This window comes from Tachypleus tridentatus, chromosome 1, assembly GCF_004210375.1.
Source record: "Tachypleus tridentatus isolate NWPU-2018 chromosome 1, ASM421037v1, whole genome shotgun sequence".
Taxonomy (NCBI): Eukaryota; Metazoa; Arthropoda; class Merostomata; order Xiphosura; family Limulidae; genus Tachypleus; species Tachypleus tridentatus.
This window is the reverse complement of record NC_134825.1, coordinates 121,628,344-121,655,876: the sequence shown is the minus strand read 5'-3', so window position 1 is coordinate 121,655,876 and position 27,533 is coordinate 121,628,344.

Below are 27,533 nucleotides of genomic sequence, written 5' to 3'. Positions count from 1 at the left end.
GTAATTTAATTTAATTTTTTTTCTAGTGAGATTACTAAAGTTAGAAAGTATTTGTATCTCAGTAGTCGAGCCTAATTCTATTTAAATATTGATCAAGAGAATCAGCGTCTTTTTAATCACTGTAGCAACAAGATAAACAATGTTTTTATGTTTAGTTTTAACAACTATCTAATACGAAAATGCACAGTCTGATGAGAGTGATCCAAGCTGACTAACGTATCAAAATTTTTCAAGATTAATTATAATACTTATATGTGAAAACTATAATAGACCAGTAACTAAATATCAATGTTCTGAGAACTTAGATTTTTCCTTAGAACTTCGTTCTATAGTTCCATTAAATTATGAGATTACACAAAATGGACTGTAGATAAAAAATGTCTCGAGGCACAAACGTAAAAGAGGGCAAAGATAGAGAGAAGAGGATAAAGTGACAAGAAGATAGGTAAAAAATTAAAGGATGAGCAATATTGTGTTTGGATAGCAATTTTGAATTTCCTCTGCTAGAAGAAACCACCATGCAGAAGATACATTAAAATATATATATAGGAGAAACCATCATGTAGAAGATACATTAACATATATATATAGGAGAAACCATCATGTAGAAGATACAATAACATATATATATAGGAGTAACCATCATGTAGAAGATACATTAAAATATATAGAAGATAGATTATATAAGAGTAACCATCATGTAGAAGATACATCAAAATATATAAAAGATAGATTATATAAGAGAAACCATCATGTAGAAGATACATTAAAATATTTCCAATATCAGTAATGGTAAAAAAAGCCAAAAGAGACATTTTCATTGTTGTCAGTATCAACACTAGATGTTCCAAAGTATCCATTGTAAGATAATTATTGGAATTAGAGAAATTCACTGTCCAGTTTAAAGCGCCCCCCAGTGGCTCAGCGGTATGTCTGCGGACTTACAACACTAAAAACCGGGCTTCGATACCTGTGGTGGGTAGAGCACAGATAGCCTATTTGTGTAGGTTTGGGCTTAATTCAGAACAACAACAACAATAACCAGCTCAAAGGTTACTGACAATGAAAACATTCTGGTGACATAATGAAAGAGGTAAAATATAATTAATTTGTTGAATGTTTTATCTAACGAATATTACTACAAGAGTGATCCAAACATGTGATATTAATAACTGGATCCTCATGTAACTGGAATCGAAATGTAAATGAAATGTTCTTGAAGAATACACTGTAAATAATGTACTGTTTACTAATAAATAATATCCCTCCCACAAAACTGCCAGTGAGAGAGTGAAACAATAACCTTACTTTTGTTATACATAATACATTCCTTGAGTTGAAATGGAAGCTATTACTTGTAAGGGGCAGTGAATATAAACTCATCATACCCTTACTTAGGGCCAAGAAAGAGTCGTTTTAAGAACACTAAGTCCCTAACAGTCCTGAGCAATTGCAGTTATGTCGTGAGAAAAGATAAATGAATACAAAAAGTAATTTAGATAGTCATAATAAACCACAGTAGAAATGTAACTACAGTGGAAAGGACATACTTTAAGACCTAATGGTGTAATGAAAAAGAAATAAGATAAAAAAGACAAATGACAGAAGTTATCAAACAATATCAGTTGATGTGCAAGCAACGTGATCTAGAGAAAAATATCAGTTGATGCGCAAGCAACGTGATCTAGAGAACAATATCATTTGATGTGCAAGCAACGTGATTACCGAACAATAGCAGTTGATGTTCAAGCAACGTGATCTAGAGAACAATATCATTTGATGTGCAAGCAACGTGATCTAGCGAACAATAGCAGTTGATGTTCAAGCACGTGATCTAGAGAACAATATCAGTTGATGTGCAAGCAACGTGATCTAGAGAACAACAGCAGTTGATGTGCAAGCAACGTGATCTAGCGAACAATAGCAGTTGATGTTCAAGCAACGTGATCTAGAGAACAATATCAGTTGATGTGCAAGCAACGTTATCTAGAGAACAATAGCAGTTGATGTGCAAGCAACGTGATCTAGCGAACAATAGCAGTTGATGCGCAAGCAAGGTGATCTAGCGAACAATATCAGTTGCTGTGCAAGCAAGGTGATCTAGCGAACAATAGCAGTTGATGTGCAAGCAACGTGATCTAGAAAACAATAGCAGTTGATGTGCAAGCAACGTAATCTAGCGTGAAGATAGTATACCAAATCAATTACTGGTATCTGACCGAAAGTACGAAAATATTATCAAATGGCTGTGCGTGATAAGGTTATAAGATATCGGAAGGCCAAATGATAAAGGAAAAGGTAACACTTTCTTGTAAAGATATATGAGCCAGTTTGAATATGACTGGCAGGAGTTTGCAAGACTGTCAAAGTAGAAGGTAAATGAGAAAATTCAAAAAGGAACTGACCCATGGTAAAATATACGAATGGTACAAGCTGACTTAAAGCAATATGACTTTAAACATCTTGTATAAAAGCTCAGTTTTCACGCTGAATGTTGTACTTTGTTCGATAACATGTAGTTTTAGTTACATGCACACGTTTTTATAACATGTAGTTTGATAGTTCATTTATATTTTAAGCTTTAGTTCTTTTCCCATTTCTGTAAATATGTAAGTTCAGCTTGACATCAAAATGTATTAAGTTTATTTATCTTCAGTGTCACTGAGGCCTAACATGGCAAGGTGCGTTAAGGTGTTAGACTCGTAATCTGAGGGTCGCGGGTTCGAATCCCCGTTGCACCAAACATGCTCGCCCTTTCAGCCGTGGGGGCGTTATAATGTTATTATCAATCTTACTATTCGTTGGTAAAAGCGTAGCCCAAGAGCTAGTGGTAATGACTAGCTAGCTACCTTCCATCTATCTAGTCTTACACTGTAAAATTAGGAATGACTTGTGCAGATAGCCCTCGAGTAGCTTTGCGCGAAATTTAAAACAAAACAAACAAAAACTTCGTAAAAGAATGTTTATGACATACGTACAGAAAACATGTCAGAACATAACATATAAAAATGTTTCTGTTGAAGTTGCAGTTTGTCTTACTTACAATTAGAATATATTGAAATCAGAAACCTGTGAATGTCTGCAACTATTCAGAGTTACACTTTCGTCATTCTAACACTGAAACCAGTAGAACTATAACATTATTTAGAATCTACGCATATCTTTCACGGTTGTTTTACAGGAACCAGTAACTTGTTATATCATTTACATACAATTGAAGTAACATCCAACTAATGATTCTATCATCAGAACCAAAATATTTTAATTCAAACAGAACTGAGTTATATAAAGCTAATAATTGTATTTAAAGCTAATAATTGTATTACTGAGTTATGTAAAGCTAATAATTGTATTACTGAGTTATGTAAAGCTAATAATTGTATTACCAAATTCAAAGACTGGTGTCATTCATATTCGACTGGGCACATTCTACTTAATGTTTCGATTACACTGTGCAACACTCAAAAAACTACAAGAGTTCTGTGGCCATTTTTATATGCAAAATGACATGGGAAATCCATTTCTGGCCTTCTTTTTGTTGAATTAGGTATGGTTTTTGCAGAATTGTCACTGTATACCCTTTTTGTCATTATTATTAAATAAAATTCTCTACCGCATTGTAAAATGGTTTTCACCCAGGGCTAGAGACCAATCTTAGTAACACCTACAATGTGATATGATAAATAGCACAGTACAGTTTAAAATCATATTTTCTGGTTTATTATTGTGTGCTTATATTTAATTGAGTTTATCACTTAATACTTTATACGTCAAAGCTTGTGTTTAATATAATTTATTTTTTTCTTTCAGATCTTATTTGTTTTCAACAATGAGTGCAAGACAGTGCAAAAATGATCCAAACAGATTCTATTACATATGTGGGGAATTAACTTTTGCTAAAGAAAAGCGCAGTATTAAACGCCATATCAAGAAAATGTACAAGGCGTACTTCGTTTGTGACTTAGGAGACCAGGACAAGTCATGGGCGCCTCATGTGTGTTGCCTTACATGTGTGAAGACATTGAGTGCCTGGTATGCAGGAAAAAAATGTTCACATGAAGTTGGGTGTGCCAATGATTTGGCGTGAGCAGAAAGATTACTCTAATGATTGCTATTTCTGTCAGCAAGACTTTACAGGCTGTACTACAGCAAAGAAAAAGAAACACATTGTTTACCCAAATTTGCAATCAGCAATGCACCCAGTAGAGCACTCAGAAAATTTACCTGTGCTCAAACCTCCAGATCAAGAAATGCAGAGTTCCAGCAGTGCAGATGAACATTCCAGTGGTGAATATGTGTAGCCCAATCATCCAGAAAGCGAGAATAAACCAATACCATTTTCTCAAGAGGCTCTAAATGACTTGTGCAGGGATCTCTATTTAACCAAAGACAAAAGTGAGTTTCTGGCATCAAGGCTTCAAGAACGTAATATTCTTGAGAAAGGAGTGAAGATAACACTGTACAGGAAACGTACAGAGGATCTGCTTGCATTATTCACCATGAAGGATGACTTATGCTTTTGTAATAACATCACTGAACTTTTTGAGCAACTGGAAATACCATATGATAACACCAACTGGCGACTTTGCATAGATGCATCCAAGGACAGCATCAAAGCTGTTCTGCTACACAATGGTAACACTCTGCCTTCTGTTCCCATAGCTTGTAGCACAACCATGAAAGAATCATATGAAAATCTGAAAGCAATTCTAACAAGCATACAGTATGATGACCATAACTGGCATATTTGTGCAGATTTAAAGGTTGTGGCCATGCTTACTGGCCTTCAGCTTGGCTATACTAAATTTTGTTGCTTCCTGTGCTTATGGAACTCCAGAGCAAGAACTGAACATTATGTACGCAAGGATTGGCCGATCCGAGATGAAATTGAGCAAGGAAAACACAACATCATGCACAAACCACTTGTGAAAAGTGATAGAATTCTTTTACCACCTTTGCATATTAAACTTGGTTTGTTTAAGCAATTTGTGAAAGCCTTGGACAAGGAATCCTCCACATTTGCATATCTTGCAGAGAAGTTCCCTTCCCTGAGTCAAGCTAAAATTAAAGAAGGTATCTTCATAGGTACCCAAATTCGAAAAATTGTACTTGATGAAACCTTCATCACACATCTCAAGAGAAAAGAGAAGCTTGCCTTTGAGTCATTCAAGAAAGTTTGTGATAACTTCCTGGGAACCATCGTTCAGAAGACTATGTGCAAGTTGTGAATGATCTGCTGAGTCATTATCATGATATTGGATGTAACATGTCTCTAAAAGTTCATGTGCTCCACTCTCATTTAAATTTTTTTGCGGAAACTCTTGGTGATGTGAGTGATGAACATGGCGAGATATTCCATCAGGATATTTCAGTGATAGAGCGACGATTTAAAGGAAAATGGAACCCTGGCATGTTAGCAGACTACTACTGGGGTATAAAAAAAGAAGATCACACTCCACACAAGAGGCTTAGAAGAACAAAAATTGTTTAAACTGACAGGTGTGTGTTTTTTAATTCATAACCAATAAATGTTTTGTTATACCAACTAAATTTTTGTTTTGTTTTTGTAAGCTTCAGTATTTGCAATGTTGTGTTCAATACGCGATATTTTGCAGTATATTATAAAACATATGGTTCATGGTACAGGAAAACGGTGCCTAATCTGGAGGAATAAAGGTCAGATTCAGAATCAGGACAATTTTTTCACCCAGAAACAAGTCTTACTTAACTTGTACTTTTTTGGAACCTGAAATTTGTTGCACAGGAAGTTGGTTTGTAATATCATTCAAGCGAAGTGAGTTATATGTAATAATTCTCCCAATGGATGTCCGTTATCTTTTATATATTTTACATTATAAAATATTCTAATTCTGTTGTAAGAATCTATACTTCTATTGGAAAATAATCAACAAATAAAAATCTGATAGATTTAGTTGTTGTTTTCACATAAATGTATGTAAAGGATAAATCGATAAAGTCTGGTTTTACCAGAACAATCAATATATGGCAGAACTGATGGAAAACCAAACGATTGTAGTTGTATCTGTGAACAATACTTTTGTATTGTTTATTTTCTCAATTTTGTAATTATACAGTTTTTCCAAGTACTGACGGTTTTAAGTATCAATTATGTAAATAACAACATATACTTGTACCCATATTATAAAGTATTTACATACTCCATACGAAGTTGGTTCACCAAGAAAGGTTACAGTGCTCGTTTGTCAGCCTTTAGCATCGTTGTTCTAGTTTGGGAAATTCTCTACAGCGACCCTTGTAATAGAAATAAACTAAAACGTTCTGGAGTCGTTTCGCTAAATAGTTATATTAAAATTTTTAAAAATATGTTTTATAATCTTAAAATTACTTTAACTACATTAAAAATAGCTTTGAAAAAAGGTTTATTATTTTACAGCTTGTATAATTTTGTAGTTGACGATGTGTGAATTCTGTTTTCGTAGAGTAGTTATAAACTCTTCATTACAAGGTTAATATTATTTTTAGGAAAATGTAATTAAGTTAACATTGATGAAATCTCTTTAATGGAGACCAGAGAAATACAAGTTAAAGTATTAGTAGTTAGAAACGGTACGTTTAATGCTTCTGTTTTATTTGTTATTTCATATCTTTCTAAAAAGTTTTCCAAGAGAAGTCACTGAAAAACTTTGATGGGGAAATAAATGTTGTCGTGACAACATCTGTTGTATTTTGTGATATAAATAGCAGGTGTCTATTTAACGAACATCTAGTATGTATGTATATATATGTAATTTAAACAACTGTTACTTGTATTCATAATATTTGTCTGGATTTTGTTAAGCACAAATATATATACCAGGTGCTATCTGTGCTCTATTCCCCACGGATATCAAAACTCGATTTTCAGTGTTGTAAGCCTGTAGACTTACTGCCGAGCCAACTGGGGACGTATTGATGCTAACTGTTTGTTAACTGATTCCCTCTCGGGAAATCGAGTCTCGGGTTTGAAGGTTAGTAAATATTCTAACTGCATTCACACAGTAGGATAATTATATACCAGTAATGATAATTGGAAACAATTATCATAATTCATGCGATTTCACCTCAGTCATTATTAAAGGTTAAATGATTAAAGATTATTTTTGATACTAATTTACTTCTTTAGAAGCCAAACAAAAACACAAAAACACAAAAATAAGTTTTATATCGCCTAATTCTTGATGACGAGAAACTCACTCGAAATATACTCTTCAAAAAAAGAAACGCAAAAGGAATATTTTTGTTATTTTAAAGAGAAATATATGTCATAACGTTACAAGCTCAGAGTATGTGATGTTGCACGTGTTAAGGCACTGATTGTCAGACCAAAATGACAATAAAAGTTGTGCAATTTGAAAACGGAGGGAAACATCGGATTTTTCGCCAAAACGCATTCGTGTCCAATAAATTTGTTTTAAGAGATCTGCATGTACTGCAAGTGCAACATGTGCAAAATCCCTATAAAAGTGATGGGTTCTCGGTTTCCATAGCTCAGTGTTAAGCCACCGACACGTAATACAGTTACACCAAGACTGACTGAAGCACAACGCAACAACGCCATTAGTCGCTTTGAAGCAGGCGAATCTCGATCAGATGTTGCCAGAGCTGTGTCCAATCTGTCCACTCAAGCACCATCACAAGGCTATGGAATCGTCACCAACAACATGGATCAACTTGTGATCGTTCACGATCTGGCAGACCTCGTGTGACCACGCCCGCACAAGATCGCTACATCCGGTTACGTCACCTTCGGGATAGGACCACCACTGCGACGTCTACTGCCTCAACCATACCAGGGCTGCGTAGGATTTCCGATCAGACCGTACGCAACCGTCGACGAGATTCTTAGGCCCCATGTGCAACCCATCATGGTGAACATCAACATTTTTCAACATGACAACGCCCTTCCTCACACAGCCCGACTCACCACTGTCTTCTTGAAACACCACAACATCAACGTTCTTCCCTGGCCCTCCAGATCACCAGATTTAAACCCCATCAAACATCTTTGGGACGAGTTGGACCGACGTCTGCGACGGCGACAACCTCAACCGCAGAATCTACCTCAGCTTGCAGCAGCTTTGCAGGCTGAGTAGACAGCCATTCCACAGGATGCGATTCGTCATCTCATCGCTTCCATGGGCAGGAGATGCCAAGCAGTTATTGATGCTCACGGGGGGCATACTCGTTATTGACGTTGAGTGACGTTAAACTTCAACTAGTGAGCGTGGACTTCGCTTTTGCAGACTTTGGATGTTCAGCAGTGAATATGCAAAGTTTCACACATGTCATACAGAACTACCCGGAATAAACTTGTTAACAATATGTCTCAAATTTTGCCTTTTGCGTTTCTTTTTTTGAAGAGTATATAAATGTAGCTCAGAAAGGCTGGTATGGGTATTAACACATTTACTGATAAGGAGAGAACAACGTTTGGACCTTTCTTCTTCAGGTTTCTTAAAAGTGTTAATATCCATACCACCCGTTCTGAGATACATATCACCTAATTATTTTCAAAATAACTCACCACTGCTCGCTTCGAATTAAGTTGCAAAGCGATTGTTAAATATGGAATAGAATACTGTGTGGTATGATGAAAGCTAGAATGTCAACCTAACATATTAAATCTGTGAAAAATGTATCTGTCTTGAAGTAACTTTAGAAATAAAGCTTTTCTATGTTAACTTTCCTCTGATTGCCGTGATTGTAAACATCTGTCCATTGCATAACATTCAATAATTGAAAGCCCGGCATGGCCACGTGGATTAAGGTGTTCGACATTTAATCTGAGAGTCGCGGGTTCGAATCCCGTTTGCACCAAACATGCTCGCCCTTTCAGCCGTAGGAGCGTTATAACGTGACGGTCAATCCCACTATTCGTTCGTAAAAGAGTTGCCCAAGAATTGGCGGTGGGTGGTGATGACTAGATGCCTTCCCTCTAGTCTTACACTGCTCAAATAGGGATGGCTAGCGCAGATAGTCCTCGTGTAGCTTTGCGCGAAATTCAAAACAAACAAACAATCAATAATTGAAAAATGTAGAAAACTTATTTTATTCTTATGTCAGATTCGAAGTTTAATAATATAAAAACAATCAGAATGATCTTGTGGTACCCACCACCCAAATATTAGCTACCCATCGAAACTCGTTACCACACTTGTAGTTCATGGAGAGAAAGAGCATTAGCGAAATTAGTAAGTTTAATCACACGAAGAGACATTTATTATAAAGTGTGTTTATACTTTGAAACAAATATCTTGACAACCAATTTATTGGCTTTCTGGTAATCCCTTCTTGTTTTTCTTCAAGTATTTTTTTATTTGCTGGATAACATTTAAATGAAAAGTGAAATAAGAGACAACCGTCTTTATAAGTATTTTAGTCTTTAGTATTTTTTATGCTTTATTTTTAAAATTAAAACTATTTTTTCATCTACTTATAAGTTATATCATTTTTGAAATTGAAGTAAGACTTCAACTATCCATAGTTATTTCTTTATGTATATATATTGTTACTTAGTGCATTTGATGAAGAATATTTTGGTAGATACTAATTATGGAACGGTCTTCATTCACTTGTTACATACGCTTACATTTAGAGTAAGCCCGGCATGGCCAGGTGGTTAAGGCACTCGACTCGTAATCCAAGGGTCGCAGGTTCGAATCCCGTTTGCACCAAACATGCTCGCCCTTTCAGCTGTGGAGACGTTATAATGTCGCGATCAATTCCACTATTCGTTGGTAAAAGAATAGCCCAAGAGTTGACGGTGGCTGGTGATGACTAGCTTTCGTCCCTCTAATGTTACAATACTAAATTCAGGACGGCTAGCCCATATGTCCCTTTGCGCAAAATTAAAAAAAACAAACTACAACAATCCGACAACAACTTTTAGAGTAACAACGTACAATAAGATTTTCGCCATTGAATTAAATGTATAATAATTTTGATGGTTTCGAATATAGTGCTCATTAATTCTGTCAGTCTTAAATACCATATATAATTTTGAAACGAGCCTAAAACGAAATAGACTGAACAACACTTATCGTTGTAACTCCTGACCTTTATAAGAACGGACGCATTTTAATGAGTTTACTTTTGAAAGGTTAACAGTCTTTGAACATTTTAACAAGCCGAGGTTAACGAAATATAAAGCAAGTTATAATGCTTTAAATGTCAAGTGTTCGGTGCTCAGTATGTTTGATAAACACCTTTCTTGCAACGAACTAAAAACAACGTACTAGTCTTATGTACACTAACATATCAATATTCAGACAAAGTTATTCTATTCTCGCACTATTTTTAACTTGATTGTGCAAGTGTCCAGCTTACCAGCTGTCGCTTCATTCCTGTAACTGGTTATTGAAGAGCTCACCAAGAAAAACCGGTTTTGTTCTGCAGCGCTAGAGATAGACAGCTTATATTCTCTTTAACTCCAGGGGTAAATTTGTTTAAATCACCCGAGTGGGTAGATTCTAGGTATCTATAACGAAAACGAGACAAGGGGTATTCGACAATAAACTTACAGAGTAATAAATTTGAAATATGAAACGATTGTGTTTACAACCAAGAAACCTGTATTGTGGACAATGTGGAATGGCCAGGTGAGGTCATGTTCAACCAGCACAGTTTAAAACACTGTTATAATAAAACTACAGCTCTCTCTCCATGTATATATGTATATATTTAAGTGTCACGTAAAAGTATTATGGGCTTATAATTGTATTGGACATTATTAAAACACTGGAGTCGTTTTAGTTCACATTAAAAAGTTAGTTTAATAAAACAGTTAACAAATACGTTACGCCAGTTTAAGTAACAAACTTCTTGAAAATCTCAAGCCGCACCTAAAAACTTTATTAGCTTTCTATATCCAATACCGAATCATTAAGTGACAGTCAGTTGTAAAGACCAGACAAACTGAGCGCATGATTGACATAACAGATGTCCCATGATAATTAATTGTATAAAGCACTATAGTATCCTATGTGGCTCAGCGGTAAGTATGATGGATTATGAACCTAAAATTCATGGTTTCATACCTGCAATTGTCGCAGTGCATATTAGTCATTGTGCAATCTTGCACTAAAAAACGGAAATCAGCACACGATAAAACGAGTGTACGACACCTAATGATCATATGTTGGTGTACAAATATTATTGGACAAACGTGTTTAAACTCTATCAGTAATATATAAAATATAATGATATACTACTAATGATAGATAAACTTAAAGGCAAATTTGATAATTTACTACAAATATTTGAAATATGAATAACGATTAGCGGGACCTTCGAATTTGTTTTGACAGACATGCAATTAATAATGATTTTTATTAATTTTAATTAAAGATACAGAAAGGATACGTAAATTTTAACTTTTAACAAAAGGGAAAGTAGAACGTTTAAAGAAGAGAAATCTTGATTTTAAACCCATGGCTCATTAATACATGAAAGATCCATTAAAGTAGACATGATAACAGAAGTGAAACACTAATAATTCTCTATATCACACATGATAACAGAAGTGAAACACTAAGAATTCTCTATATCACACATGATAACAGAAGTGAAACACTAAGAATTCTCTATATCACACATGATAACAGAAGTGAAACACTAATAATTATCCATATCGCACATGATAACAGAAGTGAAACACTAATAATTCTCTATATCAAAAATGATAACAGAAGTGAAACACTAATAATTATCTATATCGCACATGATAACAGAAGTGAAACACTAATAATCCTCTATATCGCACATGATAACAGAAGTGAAACACTAATAATTCTCTATATCAGAATATCTTTATAACAGAAGTAGGATACTAATTACCCATATCACACATGATAACAGAAGTACGGTACTAATTACCTATATCACACATGATAACAGAAGTAGACTACTAATTACCTATATCACACATGATAACAGAAGTGGAATATCAATTACCTATATAACACATGTTAAGAGATGTAGGGTACTAATGACCTTTATCACACATGATAACAGAAGTAGACTACTAATTACCTATATCACACATGATAACAGAAGTGGAATATCAATTACCTATATAACACATGTTAAGAGATGTAGGGTACTAATTACCTTTATCACACATGATAACAGAAGTAGAATACTAATTACTTATATAACATATGTTAAAAGAAGTAGGACATTAAATAGCTATACTAAACATGATAACAGAAGTAGGATACTAAATAGCTATACCATATATGATAACAGAAGTAGGATACTAAGTAGCTATACCAAACATGATAACAGAAGTAGGATACTAATTACCCATATCACACATGATAACAGAAGTAGGGTACTAATTACCCATATCACACATGATAACAGAAGTAGGATACTAATTACCTATATCACACATGATAACAGAAGTAGGATACTAAGTAGCTGTACCAAACATGATAACAGAAGTAGGATACTAATTACTCATATCACACATAATAACAGAAGTAGGATACTAAGTAGCTATACCAAACATGATAACAGAAGTAGGATACTAATTACCCATATCACACATGATAACAGAAGTAGGATACTAATTACCTATATCACACATGATAACAGAAGTAGGGTACTAATTACCCATATCACACATGATAACAGAAGTAGGATACTAATTACCTATATCACACATGATAACAGAAGTAGGATACTAAGTAGCTGTACCAAACATGATAACAGAAGTAGGATACTAATTACCTATATCACACATGATAACAGAAGTAGGATACTAAGTAGCTGTACCAAACATGATAACAGAAGTAGGATACTAATTACTCATATCACACATAATAACAGAAGTAGGATACTAAGTAGCTATACCAAACATGATAACAGAAGTAGGATACTAATTACCCATATCACACATGATAACAGAAGTAGGATACTAATTACCTATATCACACATGATAACAGAAGTAGGGTACTAATTACCCATATCACACATGATAACAGAAGTAGGATACTAATTACCTATATCACACATGATAACAGAAGTAGGATACTAAGTAGCTGTACCAAACATGATAACAGAAGTAGGATACTAATTACTCATATCACACATAATAACAGAAGTAGGATACTAAGTAGCTATACCAAACTTGATAACAGAAGTAGGATACTAATTACCCATATCACACATGATAACAGAAGTAGGATACTAATTACCTATATCACACATGATAACAGAAGTAGGATACTAAGTAGCTATACCAAACATGATAACAGAAGTAGGATACTAATTACCCATATCACACATGATAACAGAAGTAGGGTACTAATTACCTATATAACACATGATAACAGAAGTAGGATACTAATTACCCATATCACACATGATAACAGAAGTAGAATACTAAGTAGCTATACCAAACATGATAACAGAAGTAGGATACTAATTACCCATATCACACATGATAACAGAAGTAGGATACTAATTACCTATATCACACATGATAACAGAAGTAGGATACTAAGTAGCTATATCACACATGATAATAAAAGTAGGGTACTAATTACCCATATCACACATGATAACAGAAGTAGGACACTAAGTAGCTATATCACACATGATAATAAAAGTAGGGTACTAATTACCCATATCACACATGATAACAGAAATAAAATATTAATATCAAGCGCAAAACACTGATACTCTAGATCATATATGGTAACAATAGTAGGATACTAATTCTTTAGATCACATATGATAACAGAGGCAGGATACTTATTTCGTAAATCATATGATAAAGTATTTTGAAATAACTCATCAACATCAAAGGCATTCGTTTCGTCTGTAAGGTAGTAAGTATATAATATTATATTTTATACGTTGCATGCATGAATGCCAACGGAAATCGGATGGTTCTAAATACAGAAATAAAAATATTTAATTTTAATTAAAACGTATGTCCAATCACGGATAAATAGTTAGCGTTTTGGATTGGTGAAACAAGGTCTTCTCGTGTTTGAGTTATGATTTTACCATCCGCGATTATCACTTTCAGTTTTACTTAAGGTGTTTTGTGTGATTTGAATTATCGCGCAAAGCTACACGAGTGCTATCTGCGCTATCCGTCCCTAAGTTACCAGTGTAAGACTAGAAAAAAGGCAGCTAGTCATTACCACCCACCGCCAACGTTTGAGCTACTCTTTTACAAACAAATAGTTGGATTGACCGTGACATATAACACCCCCACGGCTGAAAGGGCGAGCAGGTTTTGTGTGACGGGGACTAGAACCGGCGATGCCGGGCCGGATATGAGAGATGTTACAGTCAATCCCACTATTCGTTGGTAAAAGAGTAGCCGAAGAGGCAGCGGTGAGTTGTGATGACCAACTGTCTTCCATATAGTCATATAGTCTTTCACTGCCAAAATTAAGGGCTGTTAGCGCAGATAGCCTTTGTTTAGCTTTGCAGGATTTTTAAAAAATGAAACAAGGAAGAAGAGACTCAAATGAACCTGAACCCAAAACACGACAGAGGAAGATAGAATGCAGCTGCTGAAATTATTAACCAGAAGTTCTCTGTAAACTGACCAATTAAAACACTAAACTTTATATTCGGAATTATGTGAAAATACGTTTTGTTTGTTCGTTCATAAGTACGAAAAAATTCAATGGGCTACCTGCGCTGTGCCCACCGAAGCTATTGAAAGTTGATTTTTATCATGATATCCGAGATTTACCGCAAAACAGAATAAAACAACGTTTTTCTGACTTTTAAGTTTATTTTATCTCTAAAATATTCATCTGATAATTATTCTTATTTTATTAACTAACTACTATTGAACTATCAGTTTACTTTACTGTATTATTGTGATATTACAAGTTTACTGTGTATTTATATTGTATTATTGTGATATTACAAGTTTACTGTGTATTTATATTGTATTATTATGATATTACAAGTTTACTGTGTATTTATATTGTATTATTGTGATATTACAAGCTTACTGTGTATTTATATTGTATTATTGTGATATTACAAGTTTACTCTGAATGTATATTGAATTATTGTAAAATTACAAGATTACTGTGTATTTATATTGTATTATTGTGATATTACAAGTTTATTGTGTATTTATATTGTATTATTGTGATATTACAAGTTTACTGCGTATTTATATTGTATTATTGTGATATTACAAGTTTACTGTGTATGTATATTGTATTATTGTAATATTACAAGTTTACTGTGTATTTATATTGTCTTATTGTGATATTACAAGTTTATTGTGTATTTATATTGTATTATTGTGATATTACAAGTTTACTGTGTATTTATATTGTATTATTGTGATATTACAAGTTTACTCTGAATGTATATTGTATTATTGTAAAATTACAAGATTACTGTGTATTTATATTGTATTGTTGTGATATTACAAGCTTATTGTGTATTTATATTGTATTATTGTGATATTACAAGTTTACTGTGTATTTATATTGTATTATTGTGATATTACAAGTTTATTGTGTATTTATATTGTATTATTGTGATATTACAAGTTTACTGTGTATTTATATTGTATTATTGTGATATTACAAGTTTACTCTGAATGTATATTGAATTATTGTAAAATTACAAGATTACTGTGTATTTATATTGTATTATTGTGATATTACAAGTTTATTGTGTATTTATATTGTATTATTGTGATATTACAAGTTTACTGCGTATTTATATTGTATTATTGTGATATTACAAGTTTACTGTGTATGTATATTGTATTATTGTAATATTACAAGTTTACTGTGTATTTATATTGTATTATTGTGATATTACAAGTTTATTGTGTATTTATATTGTATTATTGTGATATTACAAGTTTACTGTGTATTTATATTGTATTATTGTGATATTACAAGTTTACTGTGTATTTATATTGTATTATTGTGATATTACAAGTTTACTGTGTATTTATATCGTATTATTGTGATATTACAAGTTTACTGTGTATTTATATTGTATTATTATGATATTACAAGTTTACTGTGTATTTATATTGTATTATTGTGATATTACAAGTTTACTCTGTATGTATATTGTATTATTGTGATATTACAAGTTTATTGTGTAGTACTTATATTGTATTATTGTGATATTACAAGTTTATTGTGTATTTATATTGTATTATTGTGATATTACAAGTTTATTGTGTATTTATATTGTATTATTGTGATATTACAAGTTTATTGTGTATTTATATTGTATTATTGTGATATTACAAGTTTACTGTGTATTTATATTGTATTTTGTGATATTACGAGCTTACTGTGTATTTATATTGTATTATTGTGATATTACAAGTTTACTCTGAATGTATATTGTATTATTGTAATATTACAAGTTTACTATGAATGTATATTGTATTATTGTGATATTACTAGTTTACTGTGTAGTTATATTGTACAATACTAGTTTATTTTGTATGAACGGTTATATTACAAGTTTACTGAGTATGGCTATTTTATATTACTAGCTTATTGTGTATGAAAGGTTGTATTAGAAATCTACTGTTTATGGCTATTACATATTACAAGTTTATTGTTTATGAACAGTTATGTTTCAAGTTTATTGTGTATGGTTTTTGTGTGTGTATATATATTGTATTATTGTCTATGTGTTACAAGTTTTTCTATCTGGTGAAACTTACAATACATTCAAGGTAGTTTTAAGAAGTTTCATTTGATATGAGTTCTGACAAAAATTCTTTCATTTTCTTTTGTCACATTTATTATATTTTTACTTCTAAATCATAGATTATAACAATTATATAACCAGTTTTAGAACAATAAATAACGACAATGTAACTCTACCGATTTCGTAATATATCGAAATGTGTTTATTTTGTTAATATAAAATAACAGTTCTCGAGAATATAAAACGATGCAGGTAAACCACTTTATGTGCTGTTGAAACTGAAACACATGTTTCAATTTTTTTATTTTTTTAGCAAGTGTAATGTGTTGTGATATTTATGAAATATTCTTATTTAATATCTAACATCAACGGGAGAAACATTAGTACAGAATTTACCTACAATGAGACTTGCGAACATAACCCTTAACATACGATATTGTAAGTTTGGCTATGCCAATCTGGATAGACACTAGTCCAGACGTAAACAAGAATTTCTAAGTTTTTCTTTCTTATTCACCCGAGTTCTTGGCGTTGTCACTAAATCTGGCCTTGTCAGTACGGCAGCATCGCTGAGGCCTTGTGCAACTAATTATTATGAAACATGTTGTAGAGAACAGTCAACGCTATAACAAAGGAGGAGACAATACATAGTTTGTATCAAAGACTTATTAAGCGATTGTTTATAACAGAAAATATATCGAGGTCCTGATCTGAAGGAAACATGTCTCATTCAAACTTCTATTACATAGTAACCTAACCCACACCTGCCTGAGTTCTTTTCTTTGCTGTGTGGAAGGTTTGCCTCAGGTTTAAATGAGATTAAATATACATTTAAATAATAGATTACCTAAAAGAAAGACGAAAACCACACATGAAACATCTATTGTTTTTTTAAGTAACGTATTCTTTCCAATACAAATAACAAACGATCTGTAAAAATCACGAAACGACGCAATCAGTAACTTAACAAGAGATGTGACAAGATATATTTTATGTGTTTAGTTCTACAGGCAGAATATTTCTCAGTGAGTAAAATGTTAAGGTATTTAGTAGGTACTATCACTTATGGGCACGCGAAGGTGAAAAACGTTTTTGTGAAAAATGGTTATGAAAGAGAAGTTTTTTCAAGTAATTTAATGTTGTTTATCCTCTCCGAGTTTTCCTATCTCTCTCTAGTATACATGAGTGATCCTACCTTGCATGCCAATCCACGTTTAGTTTAGGTTAACCTTCTTTTATAAAGCTTAAATCTCTCGAGGTAGCTGAATTTTTAACTTTCTTGTTGACTGAAGGAATTTGGGTTTTTCAAGGAACGATCGCAGTCTACTAGTTCTAGTGCCGATGTAGCGTGTTCAAAACACGAAAACAAAACAAAACACTTGGAATGTTGGTCTTTAGATTTCAAACATTCTCTTTTAAACTTAAATTATTTCTGAATTCAGATACTTTCTGTTATATCACAAAAGTTTTAAATAATGAAAAAAATCTATTTAATTAGCGGAGATTCTATATTAAGAAAACAATAAATACTTTTTTACGAGTTTGCTGTCTCTGCATTTCATTTTGTAATTCTAATTGATAGAAACAATATTAACAATAACAATATTAGGCTTAAATTTTGTTCTTAAGTAACATGTTGTAAAAGCCATTCATGGAGAGTAGTGTTATGAAAAGAACTGGGTTTTATATATATTAAAAGCAATTAATCTGATTGATTTTTACCAATAATTATTTAATGAATGTACCATGAATTACTTTCATGAATGATCTTAATTTTGATTGGTTCACAAAACGTTTACTCACGTTTCATTCCTTCGTGACTTGCACTTTTCTTGTACACTTACAGTAGTTATCTATGAAGTGTGAGGTTAGGGTTTACTTCCAGTAGTTATCTATGAAGTGTGAAGTTAGGGTATACTTACAGTAGTTATCTATGAAGTGTGAGATTAGGGTACACTTACAGTAGTTATCTATTAAGTGTGAGGTTAGGGTACACTTACAGTAGTTATATATGAAGTGTGAGGTTAGGGTATACTTACAGTAGTTATCTATGAAGTGTGAGGTTAGGGTATACTTACAGTAGTTATCTATGAAGTGTGAGGTTAGGGTACACTTACAGTAGTTATCTATGAAGTGTGAGGTTAGGGTACACTTACAGTAGTTATCTATGAAGTGTGAGGTTAGGGTACACTTACAGTAGTTATCTATGAAGTGTGAGGTTAGGGTACACTTACAGTAGTTATCTATGAAGTGTGAGGTTAGGGTACACTTACAGTAGTTATCTATAAAGTGTGAGGTTAGGGTACACTTACAGTAGTTATCTATCAAGTGTGAGGTTAGGGTACACTCACAGTAGTTATCTATGAAGTGTGAGGTTAGGGTACACTTACAGTAGTTATCTATGAAGTTTGAGGTTATGGTACACTTACAGTAGTCATCTATGAAGTGTGAGGTTAGGGTATACTTAGAGTAGTTATCTATCAAGTGTGAGGTTAGGGTACACTTACAGTAGTTATCTATGAAGTGTGAGGTTAGGGTATACTTACAGTAGTTATCTATCAAGTGTGAGGTTAGGGTACACTTACAGTAGTTATCAATCAAGTGTGAGGTTAGGGTATACTTACAGTAGTTATCAATCAAGTGTGAGGTTAGGGTATACTTACAGTAGTTATCTATGAAGTGTGAGGTTAGGGTACACTTACAGTAGTCATCTATGAAGTGTGAGGTTAGGGTATACTTACAGTAGTTATCTATGAAGTGTGAGGTTAGGGTACACTTACAGTAGTCATCTATGAAGTGTGAGGTTAGGGTACACTTACAGTAGTTATCTATGAAGTGTGAGGTTAGGGTTTGGAGTGGAGGAGATAATATTTCCCTCATCACTTTTGACGCTAGTAAAATTATAAATACCGGATTACTTTGTAAGCAAAATACTTTTCAAACTGAAAGGTGGGGTTGATATTTGCCTTGCCACTAGTCTTTTTTTGTTTGTTTGTTTTTGAATTTCGCACAAAGCTACTCGAGGGCTATCTGTGCTAGCCGATCCCTAATTTAGCAGTATAAGAAGGGAGGGAAGGCAGCTAGTCATCACCACCCACCGCCAACTCTTGGGCTATTCTTTTACCAACGAAGAGTGGGATTGACCGTCACGTTATAACGCCCCCACGGCTGAAAGAGTGAACATGTTTGGCGCGACGGGGATGCGAACCCGCGACCTTCAGATTACGAGTCGCACGCCTTAACACGCTTGGCCATGCCGCCCCGCCTCTAGTCTATCAGTTGTAAATTACAGGCGGCAAAAACAAATGGTCTTTGAGTACTTTGGACAAATTATAGAAAAAAATTAAAGAACTCAGAACTTTATTTTATTTGTATAAGTAGTTCAAATTAATTGACAACAAAGAAAATAAATGTATGTTTGTTTTCATGTAGCAAAGCCACATCGGGCCATTTACTGAGCCCACCGAGGGGAATCGAGTCCCTTATTTTAACGTTGTAAATCTGTAGACTTACCACTGTAATAGCGAGGGGCTAAGAAAATAAATAATCGAAATTAATTTTGTTCATACGTTGAAACGTAACCCCCTAATAGTTTCCAAAACAAAAGATACACATTATTAAAATTAAATACTCATATACTTTTTGAAAAAAGAAAGACCGGTAAACATTAAAACGTCTGTACATAGTTTTTCAATGAATCTTCTCATGTAGTGGTAAAATAAAATCACACTATTATGTTGTTATGTTTACACAAAATGAAGTTTAGTACCCCTTTCTCTTCTGGAGGTTACGGACTGCTTGAAAATTTTGAAAATATTTATAGGATGGTGTCAGTCAAATGTCTTAGCACAGTAAGTGTTCAGTTCGATTTAAAATTAAATATACATATTTCAGAAGTTGAATCTTTCATTGGAAAAATGTATTATAAGGCAACCGTGTGTAATAATTATCACCGTGTTTTATTTAGATACAGTAATTGTTGTTTATAAAAAAGTTGGCCTGACAACGATCTCTCCATCTGTACTCCAGATACCATACTATACTATTTCTAAATGGTATCTTTGATGTTTGAGCCACCGTAGTTCTAGAATAACTTATCTGTTATTTTCATGTAGCAAAGCCACATCGGGCCATTTACTGAGCCCAAAGTACTCAGTAAATAGTTTATATTTATATTAAATATGAGTTATATTTTTTAATATAACTAAAATGAAATGTTTAGTTTCATTTCTTAACTGAAAATTAAGAAAGCATCACATTATTTATTTTTTACATTTAATTTTTAATTCAAGGCTATAAAAATGTAACCTGTCCTTGTTCAGTTAATTAATATTAATTTTTGATGTTATGAAGCTAGGTTGAAGTTGAAAGAGTTGTTTTTTATTTAGTCTGCTGGAATTAAAACAATTTAAGCTATTATTAAATGTTTGTGGTGATCAGTTACTTTTACTGATCACTATTTTTTACTATTACAGTTGGTAATAAGAAATGTAACAAAGTGGTGTCTGTATAAAGTGTAACAAAGTGGTGTCAGTGTGAAATGTAACAAAGTGGTGTCACTATGAAGTGTAACAAAGTTGTGTCAGTATAAAGTGTAACAAAGTGGTGTCAGTATGAAATGTAACAAAGTGGTGTCAGTATGAAGTGTAACAAAGAGGTGTCAGTATGATGCGTAACAAAGTGGTGTCAGTATGAAATGTAACAAACTTGTGTCATAATATGTTATGAGTAGTACATAACACTACTCATATGGAAAAAGTATACTTGTTCCATAAAACAAACTATAATATCACACAATTTTGATGAAAAGATCTGTGCCAATAAATTCTTTGTCTACAGTAGCAAATAAACGGTTTCTACTTATTTTATCCACGTTTGTTGATGGTAAAAGTGTAGTTGCAGCCCTTCAAGGTAGCATCGTTCTTGAAGGAAGCAGATGACATCGTTTACATTAAAAAACATATTCACATTGCTGAGGAACATTGAAATACAAACTCCTTGATGACACTCGTACCAATAACTTGTACGTCGTCAAGCATAGTAGGATATACCTGATAAATTACGTCAAAAGACTTCTGAGTGATGTTTACAAACTGTTGAGGTGTCAACACACTGACTAGAAATGTAGTAGGCTTAGGTAATATAATTATTGAGGTGTCAACACACTGACTAGAAATGTAGTAGGCTTAGGTAATATAATTATTGAGGTGTCAACACACTGGCTAGAAATGTAGTAGACTTAGGTAATATAATTATTGGTTACTTTTTCTCATTAAAAGGCTTCAGGTTTATTTACAACATATATATTTTCTATAAAACTATACCATCAGTCGGATAAGCCGATACTCCTCCGATCTTATCATGATCCAAGACATGGGATTTTTATCTTTTCCTCTTTTCAACAGATTCCACCTTCTTTTAACACTGGTTTTCTTTGATGTTGTTTGGCACGATCTTTCTTCCTTCGGGCTCGGCATAGCCAGGTGGTTAAGGCAGTCGACTCGTAATCCGAGGGTCGCGTGTTCAAGTTCCCATTGCACCAAACATGCTCGCCCTTTCAGCCTTGGGGGCGTTATAATGTGACAGTCAATCCCACTATTCCTTGGTAAAATAGTAGCCCAAGAGTTGGAAGTGGGTGGTGATGACTAGCTGCCTTTCCTCTAGTCTCACACACTACTAAATTAGGGACGGCTAGCTCGAGTAGTTTTAAGCGAAATTCAGAACAAATTAAACCAATCAAATCAAAGATGTGTACTCGTCGTTTTCGGTCTGCAATGACTCTTAATTAATGTCCTGCCCTATTGTAAACTCATTTTTTTCTCTATGAATTTTATTTATTTTTTACTTGTTTGAAGTTAGGCACAATACTACAACTACCTGTACATCGCGTTATGAAAACTGTTTCTAGCACTGTAACTCTGTAAACATGCCGCTGTGCCACTGGAGGACTTTGAAAACTGTTTCTGGCACTGTAACTCTGTAAACATGCCGCTGTGCCACTGGAGGACTTTGAAAACTGTTTCTGGCACTGTAACTCTGTAAACATGCCGCTGTGCCACTGGAGGACTTTTTCTAAATCATATGCTTTTAATACGTTATCGTGTTTGTTCTAACTTTATAATCAACAAAAAATTAAATATATTTAATTAACTTTAGCAAGGTGTTGAAATTCTCTGACACGTTGTTGTATTTTAACGCCGCACCATATTTTGTAACACCAGCCGTTCAGTTAATTACTTTTTATCATGTTAACAAATACAATTACCACTAATAATAACTCTAATCAGCCATCCGTAAACAGAATTATTCTATCAATTAATGTTATATCAACAATACAATGGAACAAAAATTATATTTCTTTATATATAGTTAAATTACCTAAATAATAATATTTGCATGGAAAGTTTTATTTAAACATAAAATGACATTTTAGTTTTGAACTCGTTTGGATAGGTTTGCATTAGCATTCACAACACGTTTTTGCACATATTTAGAAAAAATGCTAATATAGGCTACTGAAATAAATAATACGTTAGCAAAATGAATCTAATATGCTCAGTTTAGAAACGTTAACTCTTTTATTTACTAAGATGATTTTATAGAATATGGTATGTATAGGTAAGTGTAATGAAGTGGTTATTGGTATGACACATTACAATGTTCTCACCCCCCCCCTTCCCGTTAATACAATAGAGCACTACTCCTTGCTGTGGAGTCGTCATGCTTTATACATAGATGGCTTGGTAAAAATTCCACTATTATATTAGACTAGATTAACGAAAGAGTAGGCGATGGGCGTTGTTGAATAAGTACTTTCGCTAAGTCTATCGGTTCAAAGTTGGAACGGCTAGCGCAGAAAAACCTCTTAGTAGCTTTGCGTGATTATGAGAAACAAACAAAATGCATCTTTTCCCATATTAAAATGACTGAAGAAAGATTTTCCCATCTCTACGTCGTCGGTCTCCTAGCTTTCCCTTGTATATAAAAACATCTTACATATTTCCACCAATGATGTCTCGTCCTTATTGAATAAATATTCCTACAGATTTTCATCCTCTTACTTGTTGATCTCGACTCTCAGTTTTGAATAAATGTTTTAACGTAATCCAACCATCAACATTCCCTAGTGGTTCACAGAGTTCTTCCTTAAGCTGTTGTCTCCAAATGGTTTTTCTATCTCATAGAACTTTGAAATTTTAGACATTTACATTTTTTATGTTTGTAATTTTTATTTTCTACATATTTTCTAATTTTTTTGTCTTGTAAATCTTACTGAAATATACCAGTCCCTTATTCTTTCTAAACATTCTCCTATTTTTTAACGTAATATTGTTGCTCCGACACAGTTACCCTGTGATTATTTTCTATATACATCCTGTTACTAAGATGACATTATAAACATGTTCTGTTTAGATTGTCCAATCTGTACATTTTTCACACGTTTCAGTTAACTTTGCATGTCTTACCTGCTTTCTTAGATAACATTCTTTCTACTTTATCTTAACGTGAACTTAAACATTCATTCAATATTTAATTATTCAAAACGTATCATAATCGGTGTTATGTTACTTCTACGATTATCTTGTAAAAAGACGTATCGTTTCTCTGTTACCAAGCCTTACCCAAAGTAGCTACTGGAAGAAAGATCTGCTCTTGTGAAAAACCCAAATATTTATGTGTTATGCAATACTAGAGGAGATCCACATGTTTTCCGTATATAAATATATTTAATTATTTATCTAGATTACAGAAGAGTTGCTTATGTGTTGATTATCGGGCGAAAACTGGAACTCAATAATTTAATACAAATACGAATACGTTTTATTTTTATGTATTCAAATACAACAACGAATATTAAAAAATGCTAATATTCGAATACAAATACAAAGTAATGTATTCATGAATACTTTGTCAGGTAATATGCAATAATGATAAAACAGTAAAATATAACATTTTAACACTTATATTTTATGAAACAAACAAAATTTCAACAAATAATTACATTCCAAAATCTTATTTTTCAAAATACAACAACAAACTTTTAGAACAAAACATTTTTTTAAAATAGACTTGTAGATATTATGTGTCCATTATTTTTGTTTTTCTTTTGTATTTGAATTTCGCCCAAAACTAGTTGAGGGCTATCTGCGCTAGCCGTCCCTAATTTTGCAGTTTAAGACTAGAGGGAAGGCAGTTAGTCATCACCACCCACCGCCAAATCTTGGTCTACTCTTTTACCAACGAATAATGGAATTGACCGTCACACTATAACGCCCCCACGGCTGAAAGGGCGAGTATGTTTGGCGTGACGGGGATATGAACCCGCGACTCTCGGATTACGAGTCGAGTGTTTTAACCACCTGGCCATGCCAGCCCGCTCATTGCTCTTATAAACATAAATCCCTCAAACGGCTTGCCAGTGAAGTTACAGTCATCAGGTCTGACGGTTTTGTCTGTTTTGCTAAACAAACGCTCAAAAAGAACAGAGGATGCTGGGATACTCAGATAGTGTTTGGATAGTGAAGATAGTGCAGAGTTTTTGTTGTTGTTGATCTGTCAATAATCTAGATGATTGCTTTCTTTAAGAATCTAAAAACCATCTAATTAGGTGTTGATCCAGTACCCTCAGGAGATGAGGTGTCTGTTGTCTTGGAGGCAAGAAATACTTCAAAGAGCTTAATTCTATTGCGAGGGAGGGATTAATAGTTATTTTTAGTTATTCATAGATATTTATAGTTATTTATAGTTATTTATAGATATTTATAGTTATTCATAGTTATTCATAGATATTTATAGTTATTTTTAGTTATTCATAAATATTTATAGTTATTCATAGATATTTATAGTTATTTTTAGTTATTCATAGATATTTATAGTTATTTATAGATATTTATAGTTATTCATAGTTATTCATAGATATTTATAGTTATTTTTAGTTATTCATAGATATTTATAGTTATTTATAGATATTTATAGTTATTTATAGATATTTATAAATAATTATAGATATTTATAGTTATTTGTAGATACTTATAGTTATTTATAGATATTTATAAATAATTATAGATATTTATAGTTATTTATAGATATTTATAGTTATTTATATATATTTATAGTTGTTTATAGATATTTATAGTTATTTATATATATTTATAGTTATTTATAGACATTTATAGTTGTTTATAGATATTTATAGTTATTTATATAAATTTATAGTTATTTATAGATATTTATAGTTATTTATATAAATTTATAGTTATTTATAGATATTTATAGTTATTTATAGATATTTATAGTTATTTTCAGCTTCATGGTTGTAAATGTTTTTTTTAGAAAATTTCCTTAGTTTCTTGCTTTAGGAGCATTCGATTTGATTCATGGTACATAGATCTTAGTGGAATACCAATCAAGTTTAAATCTGGGAGATCTCAGTCAAAGAGAAGAAAATTCATTACTCATATTAAATAATTTAGTATGGAGATAAGATTTGAATTAAAAATTGAATTAATGTTGTCAGACTCGGTCGTCAGCTCATAAATGCATGGACTATAATACTGAAGGTAACAATGTTCTGTTAGCTGTTTAAAATATGTCATTGTTGTCAGCAAATCTGCAAGCACAGTTGGATCATGAAAAGTACATTTCGATGTACCAGAATCTAAATCATACAAGTTCTGCTAAGGAATGTTAAATAAAGAGCTAATCACCTTAATCTATGAGTTTGATGTTACAGACTGAGCTTTGGTTCTTCCCGCCTAGTGGATCAGTTGCTTATTTTTGAACGTAGAACATGATGGCTGATACTTTGTAAATTACTCTCAACAGTGGTCCAGTTCTTCATGCCATCCCTGATCACAGGTTGTAGCGTGTGGGAAAATCATGAAACTGTTTACTGATTTAGTCTTACCTAAAAGATCGTCTTCTGAGTTACCATCTGTGACTATCTATGAGTTATCACCATCTCTCACTCAAGTAGTGTTGTTCAAACACAGGCAAGCAGAAATCCGTGATCATATACTATCAGATGTCACATATGACATCTTGTTACTTATGTTAAAAGTATTTACTATTTTATCATATGCGACGGCTCTTGAAACGTTGAATGTAGCATGACTGTTTGCATTTGTCCAGTCAAAGATAAAATGACCAGTGACTTCAAGAAAGCTGTGTATTTGTCTTCTACTCCAGTTGCACTGACGTTGGGTACAAGTTATGGTAGTGAGATGACCTTTTGGTTCAACATTGTGAACAGATGCTTTCACTGAAAATAATATAACAATTATCAATAACTTCCATTAGATCTCCAAAACCTCCTGATTCCACCAGTGAGAAGGTGTGGAGTGTACCAGCAATACAACTGACGAGTTTGTTAGCGATGTGCTTTTAACGTGGGTGTGTAAACTTATAATTAGTTTATTCTGGACAGTATGTTACCAGATACCAGAATCAGATGTCGACTTTCCAATCTCTGCCTCATGATTATGCTATAAATATAAAGAAAGGTATCTCAGCACTATAACATAGAAAATAACTTATAATAAAACATATAACGATAAACAAATAACTCAGTTATGTAATAAAAATGTTGTTTACAATAAAAACAATAGAAAAATATCGTATACCTATAATGTATTGTATAATCTACATAGACAAAAATAATAAACAAATTTTCCTTGTGACGTGTCAGCATGTTAGAAGTGGTTCTTCCTACATTCACAATATATTTTTACACTTTGCTTTGATGTGACCAGATCTGTCAGTAAACAATATAAAGTGATTAATTTACCAATGAAGGCAGTTTAGTAGCCGTCTGAAGTCACTGGACTGGATTAAC